This window comes from Saimiri boliviensis, chromosome 5 (genome assembly GCF_048565385.1).
Source record: "Saimiri boliviensis isolate mSaiBol1 chromosome 5, mSaiBol1.pri, whole genome shotgun sequence".
In the NCBI taxonomy this organism is placed as follows: domain Eukaryota; kingdom Metazoa; phylum Chordata; class Mammalia; order Primates; family Cebidae; genus Saimiri; species Saimiri boliviensis.
Window position 1 is genome coordinate 3438103 of NC_133453.1, and position 20121 is coordinate 3458223.

The 20121-nt window shown below is 53.2% G+C and overlaps 1 protein-coding gene across 2 annotated transcripts in view; it reads left to right on the forward strand.

Moving 5' to 3' along the window:
- The first annotated feature begins 19643 nt into the window (after positions 1-19643).
- PER2 (period circadian regulator 2) overlaps positions 19644-20121 on the forward strand; it is a 45381-nt gene continuing 44903 nt past the window's right edge. The window contains exon 1 of one of the 2 annotated variants that reach the window (XM_074398763.1): positions 19644-19822. The gene's annotated coding sequence lies outside the window, so the exon portion shown is untranslated. Of the gene's footprint in view, positions 19823-19862 lie in introns of those variants that run through there. The other variant, XM_074398764.1, reaches the window with a different exon arrangement.

Below are 20121 nucleotides of genomic sequence, written 5' to 3' on the forward strand. Positions count from 1 at the left end.
TGTGTCCTGTGCGACGGCACAGAGGTCATCTCATTTACCAAAGCATGCAATATTGGTTTTGATGGCCAAGAGCAGTGGCAAGGTCAGAGTGGTAGCCAGGAGGACATGCAGAGTTGTGAAGCTGGATAACAGAACATCATGTTCCTAGGGGCCGGGGGGATGGGCAGTCAGAAGGGCGTGGCTGAACTTACGTAACAAAAAGAAATCAAACCTGGATGAGCAGGAGGCCAGGAGTGGCTGCCCCAATGCCGAGCTGCCATCCCTTGCCTGGTTTCAGGCCTGGAACTCATGGAAAGGCTGGGTTCCCACACCACTGCCAGTGCCTACAGTCAAAATCTCCCCCCACAGTCCTTCCCCAGAGAAACCTGAGGTCACTCATTCAAGTAACTGCGCACGGGGAGGGGAATGTGGAAACGTTTCAAGGATGATTGCACACAGAATCCTGGGACATGCCGCATCGTCTTGGCTCCCGTTAAAGGGAGGGCATATGGGGTCAGGTGATTAACAGAGTCCTGGCCCCGCTTTGGATTTTGGTAGGTCCGCTGGGTCCATTGAGCCACCTGGTAGTCATTTCCCAAGCCCTCAAATGCCTAATAGAAATGGACATACTTGGCACATGGGATAACCCCCATGTTGGCCAGATATTTGGGATTGTTGAATAAGAGCTATAGACGTGGGAAGGCTGAGTGGGAATCCCTGATACTGCCCGAGCCAAGACAGTGAATAAAACCAGTACTGCATGCTGAAGAGAACTGCAGCAATTATAAGGGAAGAATATATCCTACTGTCAAAACCTGAAGGATGCAGGTATACTTTCTCCCCATTCTAGAGTCATCTAATTAGTCAAACCCCTACAAAAACCAGATGGATCCTGGAGATTGACAGCAGAATACTGCAAACCCGAACAAACAGTAGCCCCAATAGTGGTGTCTTCGCTAGAGCAGGTCAACACAGTCTCAAGTCCGTGGTAGGAAGCCAGTGCATTCGTTTCCATCCCGACTACAGAGGCGAACCAGAAGCCGTTGGCGTTCGTTTAGGATGGACTAGAGTCCATGTTGGTTGGGCACGGTGGCTCACGCCTATAATCCCAGAACTGTGGACTTGAGGTGGGCAGATCACTTGGTCACTTGAGGACATGAGTTTGATACCAGCCTGGCCAACATGATGAGACCCCAACTCTACTAAAAATACAAAAATTAGCTGGGTGTGGTGGTGTGAGCCTGTAGTCCCAGCTACTCAGGAGGCTGAGGCAGGAGAATCACTTGTACCCGAGAGGTGGAGGTTGCAGGGAGCACTCCAGCCTGGCAACAGAGTGAGACTCCAAATCAAAAAAAAAAGGAAGGACCACAATGACTGGTCGCCTCTGTGGGTTCTGGAGGCAGCAGGTGCCACACTTGGGAATACTGCGTGTTCACAATGACGAGGGGGTGGGAAGTGCTGCCAGCTCTGAGTGAGGCCCAGCGCAGGGAAGAACTCTGCAGCAGGCACAGGCTGTGGTGCTAGCAGCCTAGCAAATTAGGCTGCATGATCTGGAAGATTCTATGGTTCTAGAGGTACCTATGGTGGAAAAGATGCCATGTTGCTTTAAACCCCTACGTTTGTGATAACTTCATGGCAAGCCGCAGTAGGAGAATCACAACCTGGATCCTGGGGGTTCTGGAGCAAAGCCGCGCTGCCTGCAGCAAAGGAAGACAGTAGCTTCTGTGCCTCTGCACCCTAGCAGAGCGGGGGACACCAAGGGTGACCACACCACCAGAGCTGCCCGCCTTGAGCCGGGCCCTGCCAGGGCCTCCAGGGCAAATGTCAGGCATGCTCAGCAGACATCTGCGGTAAGATGAAAGGGTACATCCAGGACCCGGCCTGTGTACGAGACCCTCCTAGCATCTGCCTCTGTTGCGCCGCTGGGGGTCCCTCGCCTCCATTAGTGCTGTGTTGGGTGGTGTGATGTCACCTATGACCACCTAATATAGGAAGAAATAGGCCGAGCATGCTTCACGTGTGGGTTGGCTCAGTGTGGGGTGCAAAAAATGCCTAAAAATAGATAGCTGCTGCACTGCAGCCCCACTCAGGGGTCTCCCTGAAAGGCGGTGCGGAGAGACAGCCTCTCCCAGTCTCCCCATGGCAGAAACATGCTGTGTTAGTTCACCGTTGCTGCTGTAACCAATCTCCAAAAACTTGGGAGTTTAAAACCATGCAAATGGAATATCTGACAATCCTGGAGGTCCGCTCTGAAACTGGGTCTTACTGGGCTGAGGTCCAGGTGTTGTCAGGGCTGCACTCCTTCTGGAGGCTCTCGGGGTAGGAGAGAATCCATTCCCTTTCCTTTTTCAGCCTCTAGAAGCTACCTGCATTCCCTGCTCATGCACCCTTTCCAGAAGCCGCATCATTTCCACATCTGCTTCTATGGCCACGCCTCCTTCTCAGACTTGGGCCCTCTTGGCACCCTCTTTCACTTTTTTTTTTTTTTTAAGAGAGAATCTCGCTCTGTCACCCAGGCTGGGGTGCAATAGCCCAATCGCAGCTCACTGCAACCTCCACCTCCCAGGTTCAAGTGATTCTCCTACCTTAGCCTCCAGAGCAGCTTGGATTACAAGCACCCGCCATCACGCCTGGCTAATTTTTTTTGTAATTTTGGTAGAGACGGGGTTTCACCATGTTGGTCAGGCTGGTCTCAAACTCCCAACCTCAGGTAATCCACCTGTCTCGGCCTCCCAAAGTGCTGGGATTACAGGTGTGAGCCACCACAGCTGGCCTCCATCTTTCACTTATAAGGACATTTATGATTACATTGGGCCACCCAGATAATCCAGGATAATCTTCCCATCTCAAGATCCTCAATGTAATGACATCTACAAAGTCCCTTTTGCCATGTACCAAAACAGATGCACAGGTTCCAGACATGGGCATGTTTGGGGGCCACTGTTTGCCCACCACACTTAGGCAGTACACACGGCTACCCATTTTGGGTAGAAAGAGAAGTGGCTTGGCATAAGAATATGTTCAGACCCATGGACAGCAGCAAAAGACTTGGCTGTTGCTGCTCTGGGCCTGGAGAATTCAAAGCTTGGGGACCAGGAGTCTAGTGGAAGGGTCATGCATGCAGCTGGAACCATGGGCATGGGCATGCATGTGAAAGTCCCAGGCTAACCCCCACCAGAGAGCACCACCACGAGAAGGCGCCCAGCAGCCGTGTAGGAAGATGGTTTGACCAGTCGGAGCCAGCCTGCTCTGTCACTGGCCATTCAGTGAGTAGCAATGGTGGCAGGGAGGCAGGATGGTGTGGGCCCAGTGGCACGGCCTTTAGCTCAGCAAGGCTGATCCAGTTCCAGCAACTGCTGAGTATCCAGCCAGACAGCAACAGACACCGAAGCTGAGCTCCCTGTACAGTGCCACCTGGAGACTCAACTGGCCACTAGGTGGAAGGTTGATGACCCTGGACTCGAAGTCAGTTATATTGCCCTAAAGGTGAGGCAGTGGTTCATTTTGACTGACCCAAGACATACTTCAAGTGTGGATTTGTCCTTCCTGCTCTTATAAACACTATCAGGAGGTTTGTAGAATGTTTGATCGATGGGTATTGAATACCACATAACATTGCTTTGGACCAAAAAGACTCACTTTACAGCAAAGGAGCTATGGTGTTGGGCACATGACTGTGGGTCACCTGGGCCCATTCCTCACCAAGCCATGCAGATGCTGCCAATATGGGTGAGTGATGGAGTGGTCCTCTTGTAGGCTCTACTGAGTTACCTACCAGCTGGGAGAAAATGCCCTTTGAAGAGGGAATTCCGTCCTTCAAGACACAGAATACACCCTAAGTCAGTGACCATCAGAAATTGCTGTCTCCAGCTGAGAAAATGTGTGGGTCTGGGAACCCAGGAGCAGAAGTAGGAACAGCCCCCTAACCATGACCTCCAGGGATCCAGTTAGAGAAGCTGAACTTCTTGTCCCCTCCGTGTTGGGCTTTGCCGGTCTAGAGGCCTGTTCCCCAGAGGGAGAACAGTGCCACCCTGGGACATGATACAGGGTCCAGTGGACAAGAAGCTATGGCTGTCACTGGTCACTTCAGGCTCTGTGCCAAAAGACCAGCAGGGAAGGAAAGGAGTCTGTGTCCCAGCAGGGGTGACTGGCTCTGATCCTCAGTAGTAGGAGGGGCTGCTGAAACGGGGATGGAGGAGAATCACCCTGGCACACAGCTGGCTTCTGGGGCATCACTTGGTACGCTTCTGCCCAGTTTTGGTGGGAAATGGACAAACACAGCAGTTGCAGCCTCAAGAGGGTGAAGCGGCTGGGATGAGGGGCTGCGTCCTCCTGCCAGGCAGGTGGCCAAGCCCAGCAGAGGTTCTGGCATCGGGAGTGGGGAATCCAGACTGAGCCGCCGTAGTTGACAAAAGTCAGCTGTGGTCATCCCCCAACCTTGCTCCTGCCTAACCCAGCAAAGAGACAAACCAGAGTCAGTTCTGGGAAGGGACGCTTCAGATGGGGTCCTGGAAATTTTCCAGGAAGTAAGGAGGGGGCAGCTCACTGGCGAGCCTTGGCCGAGCTTCCTTCCCACCTGCTAAGACTTCTTCACTTCTCCAACACAGAAACTCGGCTCGACTGTCCCCTATACAAACCCAACAAAGGCTCGGTGGCTGCACAAAGGTTGTTATTGAAAATGGGTCAGTCTTTTGATGCCAGTGAAAGATGCTGGTCCCTGCTGGTAGCACGCGCGCGTGCGCGCACACACACACACACACACACACACATACACCCCACACTGGGCCATGCAGCTGTTGGCACAGAACTGTCAGGGCTAGACATGGCTTTTCTGGGCATCACAGGCCTTGGCCTCCCCTCCAATGCCCTGGAGGGGCAATTCCCGGTAGCAGAAGCCCTGCCCACAGGTCAGCTTGAGCCCTCTGGAGACAGCGAAGGCAGCAAAGGCCTCAGGCAGCACTCTGTTGGGCGACATAAGGTGTCCTAAAGGAAAGTTGATCTCTGGAGTTACATAAATATGGCCTGAAACCTTTATGTCCTGAATATTAGGGAGAGGGAGGAGAAGTGGGGCGAAACGAATAAAAAGAACCAGAACAAGCCTCGGATGGGATCCGGGGAAGTGTGTCCTGGAGAGGAGTGGGAAATGATTCTTACTTTGAGTGAGCCCCGAACTGCCTCCGGGAGAAGCCCTAATCCTCAGCCCACGGTGACGGGAACTGAATTCCTAGAACTCAAAAGGCCTCCACCATCCCAGTCATGGGATGCCATCACGGTGCCGGAGAGGGACAGCTGTGTGATGAGTTTGGAGTTTTAGAGTACTCAGGTGTCCCGAGCGGGAGTGTGGAGAGGACGAGGAAGAACGGGAACTGGGAAACTGGAGTGGGAGTCACCGTGAGACCCACGTCCTTGGTCTCAGGCCCCAGCAGAGAGTGAATGCTGGGGACAGGGGACGTCTTTGCTCGTCCCATGAGGGCCAGGACTCTAATGAGCCCAGCAGACGGGCGTCCTGGTTGCAGGGCTCAGTGTCTGCACCAGATGTCACACAGGGCCATCTTCATCGATGGGGGACCACGAGCTCCGGTAGGGCAGCCCCACCGTCAAAGCCGAGCGCCCCCGGGCAGCAGAGTGAGCGAATGTGTTCTCTTTCCAGGGTCCACAAGGGGTTGCAGTTTTTTGTTGTTGTTGTTGTTGTTGTTGTTGTTGTTTATTTATTTATTTTTTTGAGACGGAGTTTCGCTCTTGTTACCCAGGCTGGAGTGCAATGGCACGATCTCGGCTCACCGCAACCTCCGCCTCCTGGGTTCAGGCAATTCTCCTGCCTCAGCCTCCTGAGTAGCTGGGATTACAGGCACGCACCACCATGCCCAGCTAATTTTTTGTATTTTTAGTAGAGACGGGGTTTCACCATGTTGACCAGGATGGTCTCGATCTCTTGACCTCGTGATCCACCCGCCTCGGCCTCCCAAAGTGCTGGGATTACAGGCTTGAGCCACCGCGCCCGGCCGGGGTTGCAGTTTTAAAGGCAAGAACTTCCCAGCACCGTATGTTCTCCCCCTCCCATCCGTCTTCATCCCGAAGATTTCCAGGGCGAGGGAAGAAACGAAGAGTCGATCACTCCAGCAGAAGTTCTAAGGAACTCCTGTCACTGCCCTGGTGTCTTAGAGAAGGTCGGGGGATTCCTCCCAGGTTAAAAGTCCCCTTCTTCCACACCCCTTTGGACTCCACGTTTGGGTCTCCTTCCACAAACACTCCCTACGTGGAAGCCGTCTTCCTCTCTCCTGGATTTCCCCTCTGGGGTCCCCTTCCACACTCTCGGGGAAGCCTGTCTTCCCCTCCTAAACTCCATCTCTCTCTGTTCCCTTCCGCTCAGTGTGGAAGCTGCTTTCCTCTCCTGGACTCCATCTTTCCGGATTCTCTCGCTCAGTGTGAGAGTTAGCCGTTCCTTCTCCTGTTTCTCTCTCTCTTTCAATAAATCACTTTCTGCAAACACTTTTGAGTCCGGCATTTACTGCGCACTGCGCCGTGGTCCCCTCTCTCATTCTTGAGAGTGCAGGAGACCAGGAACCTGGAGAAACGTCCTCTCAGGGGAGCTGAGGGCACCCTGAATCCCTGAACCCCAATATAACAAGAGGAGGAAGAGCCCACACTGCCTGAGCAAACGCTTGACACAGAGGGCGCGGTGGCCTGGCTGGGGGGCGACACTCAGGGTCTTGAGCCCCAAGGGTTCAGAGGAGAGCCTCACTGCAGTGTCCCCATGTCACAGACGCATGGCCTGTAAGCAGACGCTCCTAGAAAGTGGTGGTTGTTGTTTATAATCCAAGTGAGAGAGAGCTCAGGAATCTGCAGGAGCAAAGCAGGAAGCCTGCGTGGAGAGCTGAGAAACAAGCGAGGAAGACACTCTCCTCCTTCCACCCCGGCAGAAATGTGCGCGTCTGCATTTCCCTTTGGGGGCCTTCCACTGGCACATTCTTCTCTAGGAGAGGCACGTGTTTTGCTTTGTCTTTCAGCAGTATTGCCGCCTCTGCCTTCTTTTGCTTCACAGCTATGCCCATGCCCATTATTTTATGTTTTACCTTTCTGAAGCATTTTTGTGCTGGTTTGACTGCAAAGCCCTCAAATATTGAATACCAATCCCATCTGAGTGCTCACGGCTCCTATTTTAGCTATTTGTTGCCCTCACAGTGATGCCTGGTCTGTATCTGCCGAGTTGCTTTCTGTGGTTTATTTGTTTTCATCATCTGAATTTTACTCTATACATATCTTTGTTTATAATCTCTGCAGAGGTTTGGGTGATAAACATAAGCTTGGCAAACCTCCAGGAACAGTTGTTCAAAATAGCATGAAACTCATATTGAATGACTGAAGACGAAGACTGGGAATGAATAGAAGTCAAATAAAAATAACTTCGCAATACAAGGAATTTGCTTTTGCTTTTTGCTGCTCAGGTTCGCCATCTCTATCGACAAAGCAAGCCATTTTAAGCTGATGCAAAACATCCTGTTCAAAATAAGTTTCTTATTTTATATTTAACACTCTATAGCATTTAAAATCATATTTATGTTTTTTAATTATAATAAAATGCTTAATGTAGTCCAGGCACGGTGGCTCACGCCTGTAATCCCAGTAGTTTGGGAGGCTGAGGCAGGTGGATCACGAGGTCAGGAGCTCGAGACCATCCTGGCTAACACAGTGAAACCCTGTCTCTACTAAAAATACACAAAATTAGCCAGGTGTAATGGCAGGTGCCTGTAGTCCCAGCTACTTGGGAGGCTGGGGCAGAATTGCCTGGGAGGTGGAGGTTGCACTGAGCTGAGATTGCATCACTGCACTCCAGCCTGGGCGACAGAACGGGACTCCATCTGTATTACAAAATAATAGTAATAATAACAATGCTTATTGTAATATATGAATGTATGTTACATAGAATTTATAATTTACATAAATTATTGTAAATGCTTATATAGAATATATGAAAGATACTGAAAAACATAAAGAGGAAAACGAATGTCACCCATATTCTACCACCCAGAGGAAAGCACTGTAAAGGTTTGGGCATTCCTTCAGGTTTTTCTTCCAGGTTTACAGTGATGTGAACACACACCCCTAAAAATGTATCTGTTAACTCATGTGCCTCCTCTATAAGGTAAGTGCATATATATATATTTTTTTTTGAGACGGAGTTTCGCTCTCGTTAGCCAGGCTGGAGTGCAATGGCGCGATCTCGGCTCAACGCAACCTCCGCCTCCTGGGTTCAAACAATTCTCCTGCCTCAGCCTCCTGAGTAGCTAGGATTACAGGCACGTGCCACCATGCTCAGCTAATGTTTTGTATTTTTAGTAGAGACGGGGTTTCACCATGTTGACCAGGATGGTCTCGATCTCTCGACCTCGTGATCCACCCGCCTCGGCCTCCCAAAGTGCTGGGATTACAGGCTTGAGCCACCGCGCCCGGCCGTAAGTTCATATTTTTAAAAATGAATTGCCAGCGGGCGAGGTGGCTCATGCCTGTAATCCCAGCACTTTGCGAGGCCAAGGCGGGCAGATCATGAGATCAGGAGATTGAGACCATCCTGGCTAACACAGTGAAACTCCGTCTCCACTAAAAATACAAAAAATTTAGCCGGGTGTGGTGGTGGGTTCCTGTAGTCCCAGCTACTCAGGAGGCTGGGGCAAGAGAATTGCTTGAACCCGGGGAGGCAGAGGCCGCAGTGAGCTGAGACTCCTGCCTGGGCGACAGAGCAAGACTCCATCTCATCATAAATAAATAGACGAATTGCAAATCTTGGTTTCTCAGGCCAACATGTGGCACGAAAATCACCACAGTCTCAGGCCCAGGAAGTACAACGCTCAGCCTCCCTGCATCCAGGAAACCCTTCCAAGACTTCCCAGGACCTCCTTTTGGCTTGTGACCCCAAGACTTGAAATAAGTTGGGGACTAAAATGCTGAGGTCAGCCGGGACTTCTGGCTCTCCTCACTAAGACAGAACCTGCATCCTCCACTGGAACCCCAAGGATTTACGTCAGTCAGTACGTAGGAGAGCCATGCGCCCTACCCAGGCCCCCACTCCGCAGACAATAGCCTCCTTTGTCTTGATGGTAGATCTTAAGGCCAGGAAGAGGAGGAGTGGCTTAACACAGAAAGGCCAGTCCCTACCACAAACAATGTCTCAACAGCAGTGATTACAAACCCAAAATTCTCATTTTTGTGGCTGGCCTCCAACATGAACTGACTTACAGCAAACTCTTCATATAAGAAGCCATCGGTCTTAATATAAGAAGCCATATAAGAAGCTTCATATTTGAAGCCATCGGTCTTAACCTTGAGAAATATCTCACAATGAACACTTTATTGAGATTATTTGGTAAGAGCAGCCGCTTTTGGAATCTTCTAACAAAGAATTTAGAAAAATAGTCTTCTGGATGTCGAACTTTGGGAGGTTCATTTCTCTGCATAACTGGACAGATCTGAACTCTATTTTCTAAGGAATTGCTTAGGTTGGCCATGTTGGCCTGAACCCAGGGTAAGCAGGCTGGGCTTCTTCTCTCCGTGCATGTGGCCTTAGATGGGATCACCACTTTCACAGGGTGTCATTGGTGGTAGCTTGAAATTGGCCACACGGGAGTATCTGCATCACAGGAATAGATAAATGCTACCTATTTTTTCTTTCTTTCTTTTTTTCTTCCCAAAGAGCCAATTGTTAAACATTAACTAGCACACCACTGGCATCAGCCCAACAAATGGTTGGAGTCAGTTCCTGGTGTCCTTGCCAAAGCACTGAGTTCTAAGTCACAGATGACTGCCTTGTGCCCATGACTCCTTCTCCAGTCACCGATCTAGCGATATGCTCCTCCCCCACCACACTTGGAGGAGCCAGCGTCACCTTTGTTCCTTCAGATCCTGCCAGCACATGTTAGCTCTGCAATTCCTTTGGAGAACAAGACAGTTCTGACCAGAGCTCAGCTTGCACCTCTCTGCTCTAGCCGTGGTGAAGCCTGACCCTGGATGTAGGCCTGGCATCAAGGAGCAGTGGTGAGGGCAGGTCTTGAGAACAAACACCTTGCAGGACACCTGCCACAGGTGATGTATTCGTAAGAACAACCTGTTCTCTGGCAAGGAGAAAATGATTGCTTCTGCTGGCTTAGAGGCTTCTGAGAACTTGGGGCTTTGAGATTCTCAGCGTATCTACTCAACTGTCCGTAGCCGTGTCTCAGGACCATTTGCTAGCTGGCTCCTGACTGATGGAGCAGGCCTGTCAAAAGGCTGTGACTTTAGCCTCCTTTGTAGATTTCAACCCTTATCAGATTCGAGGTCTTACTTTCTTTCTTTCCTTTCTTTCTTTCTTTTTTTTTTTTTTTTTTTTTTTTTGTGTGAGACAGAGTTGCTCTATCGCCCAGGCTGGAGTGCAGTGGCATGATCGCAGCTCACTGCAATCTCTGCCTCCCCAGTTCAAGCAATAATCCTACCTCAGCCTCCTGAGTAGCTAGAATTACAGGCACGTACCACCACACCCAGCCAGTTTTTGTACTTTTAGTAGAGACAAAGGTTTTACCATAGTAGCCAGGCTGGCCTCAAAATCCTGACCTCAAGTGATCTGCCCTCATCAGCCTCCCAAAGTGCTGGGATTGCAGACGTGAGCCCTGTGCCAGGTCTCAAGGTCGGATTTCCTTTTTCTTTTCTTTCTTTCTTTTTCTTTTCTTTTCTTTTTTTTTTTTTTTTTTTTTTGATATGTAGCCTCTCTCTGTCATCCAGGCTGGAATGCAGTGGCACAATCTCCACTCACTACAACCTCCGCTTCCCGGGTTCAAGCAATTCTCCTGCCTCAGCCTCCTAATTAGCTGAGGTTTACAGGGGCATGCCACCACCCCCGGCTAATTCTTGTATTTTTAGTAGAGATGGGGTTTTACCATGTTGGCCAGGCTGGTCTCAAACTCCTGACCTCAGGTGATCCACCCGCCTTGGCCTCCCAAAGTGCTGGGATTACAGTCATGAGCCACTGGACCCGGCCCATCTTCAACAGTGATTTCTCCTACCCAGTGGCTATAGGAGACATAAATCTCCTGAGCTGCCAAAAAGGCCCTTGGGCTTTCAAAGTCTGTCTCAGGTTGGCAATGAACTCTCCCAAGCCCAGCATTCCTTTTTTCCGGGTGTTCAGCTCCAGCGTACGAAGTTATCACCCTTCTGCAAAATCATTATCATTGCCTCCCACGGAGGAAGCCTTGCTCTCCGGCTGTACCCATCATAACTGACCACAGGTGAAAACTCTTAATAATCATAACGCCACTGTGTGATGAACGATCACCAGTCAGCAAACTTTTTCTGCAAAAGGACAGACAGTAAGTAATTCAGCTTTGTGGGCCTTGTGAGATCTCTGCAGCATGTTCTCTGACTTTTCCCCTTCCCTTTCCCTTTAGCTTACAAGCCATGCAAGAACAGGCCATAGTTTGCTGAGCCCTGGTCATTACAATCTCATTACCAGAGGCATGGAGACCCTATGACTCTGAGACAGGAGGGAAGATCGATTCCAAAGGGAAACCTTGAGTGAGGGTCTGCTTTGTCAAATCATTTTCAGTGTCCAATGTCTTAGTTTCGGTTCCCTAGAAAACAGAACCAGGGAATAGACTTAAGAACAAAAGCTTTATTGGGAGGTACGATTCCAGGACAGGGAGCATGGAGAAAAAAGGAAGAAAAGACAAGGTGAGGGATCCCCATGCTGGCCCCTGCTTCCTGATGAGCCGCACGAGGCAAGCCAGACACTCAGCACGTCCCATGCAGCCCGTGAATGTCAGTACGCTGACCCGGTGGAAAACCATGCCTTGGATTTTGGCCCAACAGAGAGCAAAGGGTAAGGGAATTATCCACTGGCTCTCTCCTGCCTCCTGTTCCCACTGAAAGGTTTTGGGAAGAGCCCCGGCAGCACCTATGACAGTGACCTTTCTTGGGCCAGCAGTGACAGCCGCCCAGGCTCCTGTGTCTAGTAAGCCCTGGACTAATGGGGCCCCCTTCCAGCATATGTGGTCCAGAGCACACAGTCTGCCAGTCCCCCGCAGGGAGCTTGAGGAGTAGGGTCCCATTCCTCACCTTCCTGTGGTTTGAAGGACTCAAACAGAGTGAAGCTTGCAGGGTGGACCCCAGAGTTACAAGAGTGCTCTTTAGGAATCTCAGTTCAGTTGCATCCTCATCTCGTCTCCTGAGTTCCTTCTCAGAGGATTCAGAGGCTCCGCCCGGTAGACCAGGAGGTGAGAATGGAAGGCTCTGGTCTCAGCTCCCTGCCTAGGGGACTCCTGGCCCCAGGCTGTGCTCCTCCTCCTGATAGCTTCTCCAGTTTTCACACATTCTTCCAACACCTCCTCCCCGCAACCTCTTTTCTCCTGAGAGTCCCTTTCATTTGTCATTTTTCCTGGTATGCTCACTGTCCTTGGTTTAGGGTTTGGCCAGCTGCTGTGGCACCCAGAGTGGAAGTGTGGGATGGTGTGGAGGGAGGTCTGCGTGGACTGAGCAGCCTCGGGTCCTCCCTGCTCTTTGCTCCTCAGTCCCATCTCAAGCAGAGATCTGAACCACTTTTGGGCGTTCTTTATTTCCGACTCTTCTTTTGAGGCCAGGCACACACCGGCCTGGAAAAACTTCTCTGGCCTGGCAGTGCCTGGAGGAATGAAGCTGGAGATGTTGCCCACGAGGAAGGCCCTGACTGCCGTGAACCACGCGGCACTTCCTGAGTTCAGAGCGTGGTGCTGGCAGGGACTCTGCATTCTCATAAACCACGTGAGCCCAGCAAGCTCTTCCAGAGTGGCTGCAGGCTCGCTAGGGATGCCTGGATTTATGCTCAAGGTCTCAGGGAGCTCCCCCGGGACAGTCACACCTTAGCCATCCAGCTACGGGAACCCATCCAGCCACTCAGGATCAGGGACCATTTGAGGCCAGGGGTTTGGAGCTTCACTAAGCTGTGATCACACCAATGCACTCTAGCAAGACCCCATCTCTAGAGAAGAAGAAGGAGAAGAGGAAGTAGAAGAAGGAGGAGGAGGAGGGGGAGGGGAGGAAGAGGAGGAGGAGGAGGGGAGGAGGAGGAGGAGGAGGAGGAGGGGAGGAGGAGGAGGAGGAGGGGAGGAGGAGGAGGAGGAGGAGGGGAGGAGGGGGGGGAGGAGGAGGAGGAGGAGGGAAGGAAGAGGAGGAGGAGGAGGGGAGGAGGAGGAGGAGGGGGAGGAGGAGGGGAGGAAGAGGAGGAGGAGGAGGAGGAGGAGGGGAGGAGAAGGAGGGGAGGAGAAGGAGGGGAGGAGAAGGAGGGGAGGAGGAGGAGGAGGAGGAGTAGGAGGAGGAGGAGGGGAGGAGGAGAGGAGGAGGAGGGGAGGAGGAGGAGGGGGGGAGGAGAGGAGGAGGAGGAGGGGAGGAGGAGGAGGGGAGGAGGAGAGGAGGAGGAGGAGGGGAGGAGGAGGAGGGGAGGAGGAGGAGGAGGAGGAGTAGGAGGAGGAGGAGGGGAGGAGGAGAGGAGGAGGAGGGGAGGAGGAGGAGGGGGGAGGAGAGGAGGAGGAGGGGAGGAGGAGGAGGGGAGGAGGAGAGGAGAAGGAGGAGGGGAGGAGGAGGAGGGGGGGAGGAGGAGGAGGGGAGGAGGAGGAGGAGGAGGGGAGGAGGAGGAGGGAGGGAGGAGGAGGAGGAAGAGGAGGAGGAGGTGGAGGAGGAGGAGGAGGGGGGAGGAGGAGGGGGGAGGAGGAGGAGGGGGAGGAGGAAGGGGAGGAGGAGGAGGGGAGGAGGAGGAGGGGGGAGGAGGAGGAGGGGAGGAGGAGGAGGAAGAGGAGGAGGAGGGGGGAGGAGGAGGAAGAGGAGGGGAGGAGGAGGAGGAGGGGAGGAGGAGGAGGAGGGGGGAGGAGGAGGAGGAGGAGGAGGAGGGGGGAGGAGGAGGGGGGAGGAGGAGGAGGGGGGAGGAGGAGGAGGGGGGAGGAGGAGGAGGGGGGAGGAGGAGGAGGAGGAGGAAGAGGAAGAAAACTTTGTTGCTTCCAACCAACAGGACTTGGTTTGGGACATGTGATATTTTTTCCCTGTTGGGCACCAAGGAGAAGCCGCAGGGGAGAACAAATACCCAACACCACAGGAACACTCCGTGAGCCACAGAAGCAGAGCTTACTGCAGGCAGAGGGTGAAGCAGGGGTGCAGGCCTGGGCCTTCATCCTCCCAAGGAGGCACTGTGAGCTGGCATTGCTGGTGGGCTGGTGATCCCCAAGGGGACCAGCACCCCAGCCATCCCCACCTGTGAGCCCTTGTGGACTCAGTGGGGAGCTATGTTAATAGAATGCAGGGAGCACCTGCACATCGGAGCTTCCGGGTGGGAAGCATGTTTGGAGAACGAGAGGCACATTGGAGCCCGGACTTTGGTCGCTCCTGACCTGCTGAGCCAGCTGGTTCTCAGCCTCCATAGGGGCAGAGTGGTGAGGGTGGCCATGAAATCTTTCTGCAGACAAAGGTGGTTTCTCTTTGATGGCATAAGACACAGACGCACAGGATTCCTTTTGCGTCATGGTGTCGAGAATATCTTTTGCAAAGGGGCAATGGCACGCAGGCACGTGTCCTGTAGCGTGGTGAGGATTAAAGAAGAGAATGTATGCCGAGCGCCAAGCATGATCCCTAAACACAACAAGCCCGCGCCCCATCACAGCATGTTCACAGGCCACGGGGGCCTGAGGGCTTCACTCACGTGTCAATGCTAAGCCCCAAACTCAGCCTCCTGCATTCTTCCTGTGTCACCCAGGATCGGGGACCCTAACGACACCAAGCCTTTTTGGCCCCCAGAGCATGCAAGGCCCCCATTCCTACTCCAAGTAGGTACCCACTGGGCTACCCCTCAGTGCCACCCTCAGGAATGCTGGCAGAACCACACTGAGGCGACAGCCATGCAGGACACACACCAGACAGAGAGGGACGGGGCTGGGGAGCTTACCGCAGGGGCCTGTCCACGCAAGGTCCATGGCCCAGAAGGCCAGCAGAATGACACCCTGACCTATGCAAGACCTTCCACCTGGGAAGGAAGAGGCGCCTTGGGCATGGGGATCACCTTGAATGTGAGTATTGCCTCAGGCCGGGGGCATCACCTTGGACGTAGGGGACAAGCTCAGACAGGGCAGGCACTTTTGGCAAGTTGCCTCTCCTTGGGCTCCTTCAGGACAGTGAGGGGTATTGGCCGCCCAGAATCCCTGAGAAGAAACTCCAGCTGCCTGAGACCAGAAAACCTGATTCACAAATTAGTCCACAAGTTCCCGAGGCAGAGACTTGACTTGCAACTCAAGGCAGGGGCACCATACAGCATCACCGACCCACGGCTACCCACTCCCCACCAAAGGGCACAGCTTTCATCTCAGCTGAATCCTTGGTTTTCCTTTGATACAGAGTCTCTCTGTGGCACCCAGGCTGAAGTGCAGTGGCATGATCTCAGCTTACTGCAGCCTTGGCCTCCAGGTTCCAGCAATTCTCCTGCCTTAGCCTTTCAAGTAGCTGGGATTATAGGAATGCACCAACACGCCCAGCTAATTTTTGTATTTTTGGTAGAGACGGGGTTTTACCATGTTTGCCAGGCTGGTCTTGAACTCCTGACCTCAGGTGATCTGCCTGCCTCAGCCTCCCAAATCCGTGGTTTTTCTTATTGGCCTTCATGGCCAGAAAGTTTGAAGTTTTAACCCTTTTTCAAGTGACATGATAGCAAACTCTTTCTTGGCTTTGGTTAAAAACATGCCTTTTATTCACAAAGCTGATAATAAGAGAAGTCAGTTGGGTGCACATTTAATCACTGAATTCCTGTAACAATGAAGAGGAGATGTATAGCATTAAAGAGACAGAATCTCCAAGTACTAATTATTTTATTCAGTTATATTTTTTTGTCTTAGGATACAGTAATGAAGTAAACAAGTCTATACGGAGTATTGTATAGCAGAGACAAAACTATCACAATTTAAGTCATTTCCAGATCTGCCAAAAATAAAAATAAAAAGATTAGACGTATTTGGGAGAGATATTTTAGAAGTAATAACAATTGCCATGGATTAAAATCACCCTGCACCTATGTGTGATGAAAAGAAAACAAAGCAAAACAAATAAAAATCTTAGCAAATTAGAATATATGGCAATGGACATCTATAACAAACCAAACACCTAAGGCTCATCATATCTGCTGGTGAAATACTGACCACTTGCTCCCCCAGCATGGAATGGGGCAAGGATGCCCACTCTCACCATTCTATTCCACATCACATGCAGGTTCTAGCTTGTGCCACCAGCCCTGTGATGGCCAGGGTGTCCTTTGCAAAGGAGCCATTGGGACATGGATGCCTACATTCCAGGCTCCAAGGTGACCTGGAGGGCCGAGTTGGGCCAAGCTTACTGGTGGAAACAAGCATGTGGGAGTGAGTGGGGCGGGGGCCAAGCAGCCTTTAGCTGGGAGGCCAGCTCCTCCTACTAGCAGCATTCCCAAGGTAGCTGGGACCCTCACCACCCCACTTTCACCCACAACTGAAGGGCTAGCTTTCTCCTACATTTTCCTTCATTCTTCTCCAGGGCGAGGTGAAGAAAGATTGGGGCTGCACACCCATGGTGGATGAGCCAATGTTGTGACTTCCTTGGGACGGCATATGAGAACACATGTGCACACCACCCCACATGTCTCCCCCAAACAAAGAACAGCCTCCCTGGATCTATATTTAGTTGAAAAATCAAAAAGCCTTCTCAGTAGGTAGCCTGCATGATAAAGATAACTTCTTTTTTTTTTTTTTTTTAAGACACAAGGTTTCAGTCTTGCTCTGTCACCCAGGCTGGAGTGCAGTGACACTGGTTGCAGGCTGGTTGCAGTGACAATCATGGTTCACTGCAACCTCAAACTCCTGGGCTCAAGGGATCCCCCGGCCTCAGCCTCCCAAGTGGCTGGGACCACAGGTGCATCATGCCCGGCTAACTTTATTATTTTGTAGAGACAGGGTCTCACTACGTCGTCCAGGTTGTTCTCAAACTCCTAGGTTCAAGAAATCCTTCCACCTCAGCCTCCCAAAGAGCTGGAAGATACCTTCTTTATGTTGCTCCACAAATACCTCATGTCCAGGGACAGGCACCTACCTGCACTTGGGTCACCAGAGACAAGTAGTCCTTGTCTCACCCTCTCTGAGAACCTGGACACAGGTGCCCATGCCCTTGATGTCATCTCTATGAGCTGGCTAAGGGTGTCCCTGCCAGGAGCCGCCACTGTGCCAAGCTGGGCTCAACTGTGGGTGGGCAGAGGCCAAGTAGCCTTTAGCTGGGAGGCCAGCTCCTCCCACTGGCAGGATTCCAGGGGACTCTGGCTCACCTCCCCACCTCCACCCCCAACTGAAGGGCTAGCTTTCTCCTCGCCAGCCTGACTCCCCCAGTGCCAACGGCAATTCACCTGTCCAAGAGCTCTGAGCTCTGTGCAGGAGGTGACAGCTGGCCAGTGTGGGCTGGCTAGGAAAGAATTCATCTCCCCTCCTTCTCCAATCCGACTGGCTCAATTTGCCCTCTCTCTCTCTTTCTGTCACCCTCTTGATTCATCAGGAATGGTATCCATACACTTTGCCTAATGGTAGGCGTTCAACCCCTGCAGTGCTCACCTGTCAGACCTGGGATGGAGGCTTTCGTCCGCAGCTGTCCTGTTCCTTCAGGACCTACCCCACATCGTAGACAGAATTGCCTCTGAACCTGCCCCCTCCCACCTTCTGCATCACAAACTCATTACAAGCAGGGAAGCCATGAGATGTATTTTCGCAGGCCGCCAATACTCAGGTATCAACAGGTATGAGTGGAGTGTACAAACATTTCCAATAAGAAGAAAGAACTGGCTGTGAATCACTGAAAATAGATGAGATGCTGAAGAGTTCTAGAGCCCAGAGCACTTGATAATTTCCCAAAGAATTGATTTCTACCAGATTTATGGGTGGAAATAAAAAAGGCTACATTTAGGGAGGAAATGTGACATCAGGCAGCAGGCTGAATATGGAGCAAGACCCAGCAAAAGCGTGAAGAATCTCGGCAAGGTGTGGGCGAGCTGTGTTTACTCTTGTCTCCAGAACAATGGAGCTCCCCATTGACGTCAGTGGAAGGCAAGGAACAAAAGAGACCTTGGGCGTGTGCAGAGCCTGCTTGGCATTTGTGTGTGTGTGTGTGTGTTAGGGAGAGGGGTGGAGAGTGTGTCGAGGTATCAATGTTAGAGGAACAGGAGGAGGGGCCCGCTGACTGAGTGTGTGAACAGACTGCAGGCTTCCCAGGGCTTCTGTGGGAGGGGCTCCCCATGAACTTGGCATTTGCCCTGGTTTGCATCTGAGAAGTTGCACACACACCTTGTCAAGTTCAAGGGAAGGAGGTATCACTCTCAGGAACTCCTGATGTGGGTTTATAACCTTTCCTTCTGTCCCATCCCTGGTCCCCAGGCGACCTTGGGGGAAGAAGAACAGGAGGAGCAAAGGGAGATGCTGCCGCCCCAGCTTCCTGGACAATGCCTAGGGTCTCCAGCCTTTCAGAGCCAGAGGATCTCGCCTTCCCCATGAGACCCGGCATTTTCAGAGCCTGCTGCATGGGAGTCTGCAAGCTCCTTCATGTCCTGTCTCAGGCTTCTACCCAGACCAGGGGAAATGGTACTGTCTCTCCTGACACTTTAAATGGAAGTTTCCGGGCTGGACACGCCCCCAAACAATACTCAGACAAGGTGATGCAGGGCCCGCGCTGTCTCCCAGAACGACCTCCCACCCTTGGTCCCTGCGTCTCTTCGGCTCGCACCTTAGAAGGCGTCCTTTTCTCAGGGCCCGTCCTACCCGCCCTGGAAGCGCTGCCTTTCCCACAGAGCCTGCGGGGATAGCTCTGGCTCTGGTTAACTCACAGCTTACAGAGCCCAATTTAGCATTTGATGAAGTTCCCTTTTTATGAGACAGTCCTTTCTCCCTAGGGATGCGCGTGGGGGCAGGGACAATATCATTTCTCTTTTGTACCTCCCCAGAGTAACAGCGACTCTATTTCCTGAACCAAAAATTGCAACACGTGGTCTCAAAAATAAGAAAGGTCGCTTGGTAGCGGCCGGGACAGGCGTCGACCACAAGCACCTCGGAGGCCCGAGTGGGCGTGCCCCGGGAGCGGCTGCGGGGCGGTGCTGCCGCCTGCTCCTGGGCTGCTCCGGTGCTTGGCGATGAATGAGTGAGTGAATGAGTAAATGAATGAATGTGAATGAGTGAATGAAGCATGCCGCCCGAACTTTCCCGCGGTCCTGGCCGCTGGGGGCCCGCCTCTGGTCGGTGGCCGCAGGTGGAGGTCTCTCCAGGCCGGGTTTCGGCGCGCCGGCTCTCCCAAGCCGGCCGGAGGCGCGCAGGAGCCCCGCGCCCAGCTCCCCCGCCCGCAGTGGTACGCGCCACTCCGCGCTCCCCGAGCTGGCGGACTCGCGGGCGCCGTGAATGGAAGCTGCAGACGCCGGAAGTGGATGAGACCACTAGGGAGGACGACGGGGGGCACGAATGCGCCGCGTCTCCATTGAGGAACCGACGAGGTGAACATGGAGTTCCATGTGCGTCTTATGTAAAAAGAGCGACGGGCACCGCCACCAATGGGCGCGCGGCGCTCTCAGGCCCCGCCCTCCAGGTATGCAGATAAGACGGAGTCGCGGCCAATGGCGGGCGCCGGGGGCGGGCGCAGCGCGCGCGGTCACGTTTTCCACTATGTGACAGCCGCGACTCGGCCGCGGCGGAGGCGGCAGCTCGGAGGGAGTGCGTGCGGCTGTGGGCGGCGGCGGCGGCAGGCGCGGGGCCGGGCGGACAGAGCCGCGGGCCGGCGGACAGAGAGGCGGACGGGCCGACGGGGACGCGGACGCGGCCGGGCGGTGAGTGGCGCGGCGCGGCCCCGCTGCCGCTTACGTAACCGCCGCCGGCGCGCGGGCCTCGGGCGGGTCGGGGTCCTCTCGCCGGCTCGGGCCGCGGACGCGCAGGCGGGAGTCTCCTGGGCCGCTGGACTGCGAGGCTTGAAACGGCGCCGGCGTGGGGGCGCGTGCCGGAGGCCTTGTCTCGGGTGGTGGGTGGCCGAGCCGCCTGGGACAAACGGGGTGCGCTCGTTTGAACCTCGCTGACACCGCGGAGTGGGGACTCGAACCCCCGTCTCGCAGTTCAAGAGCCTGTTGGAGAG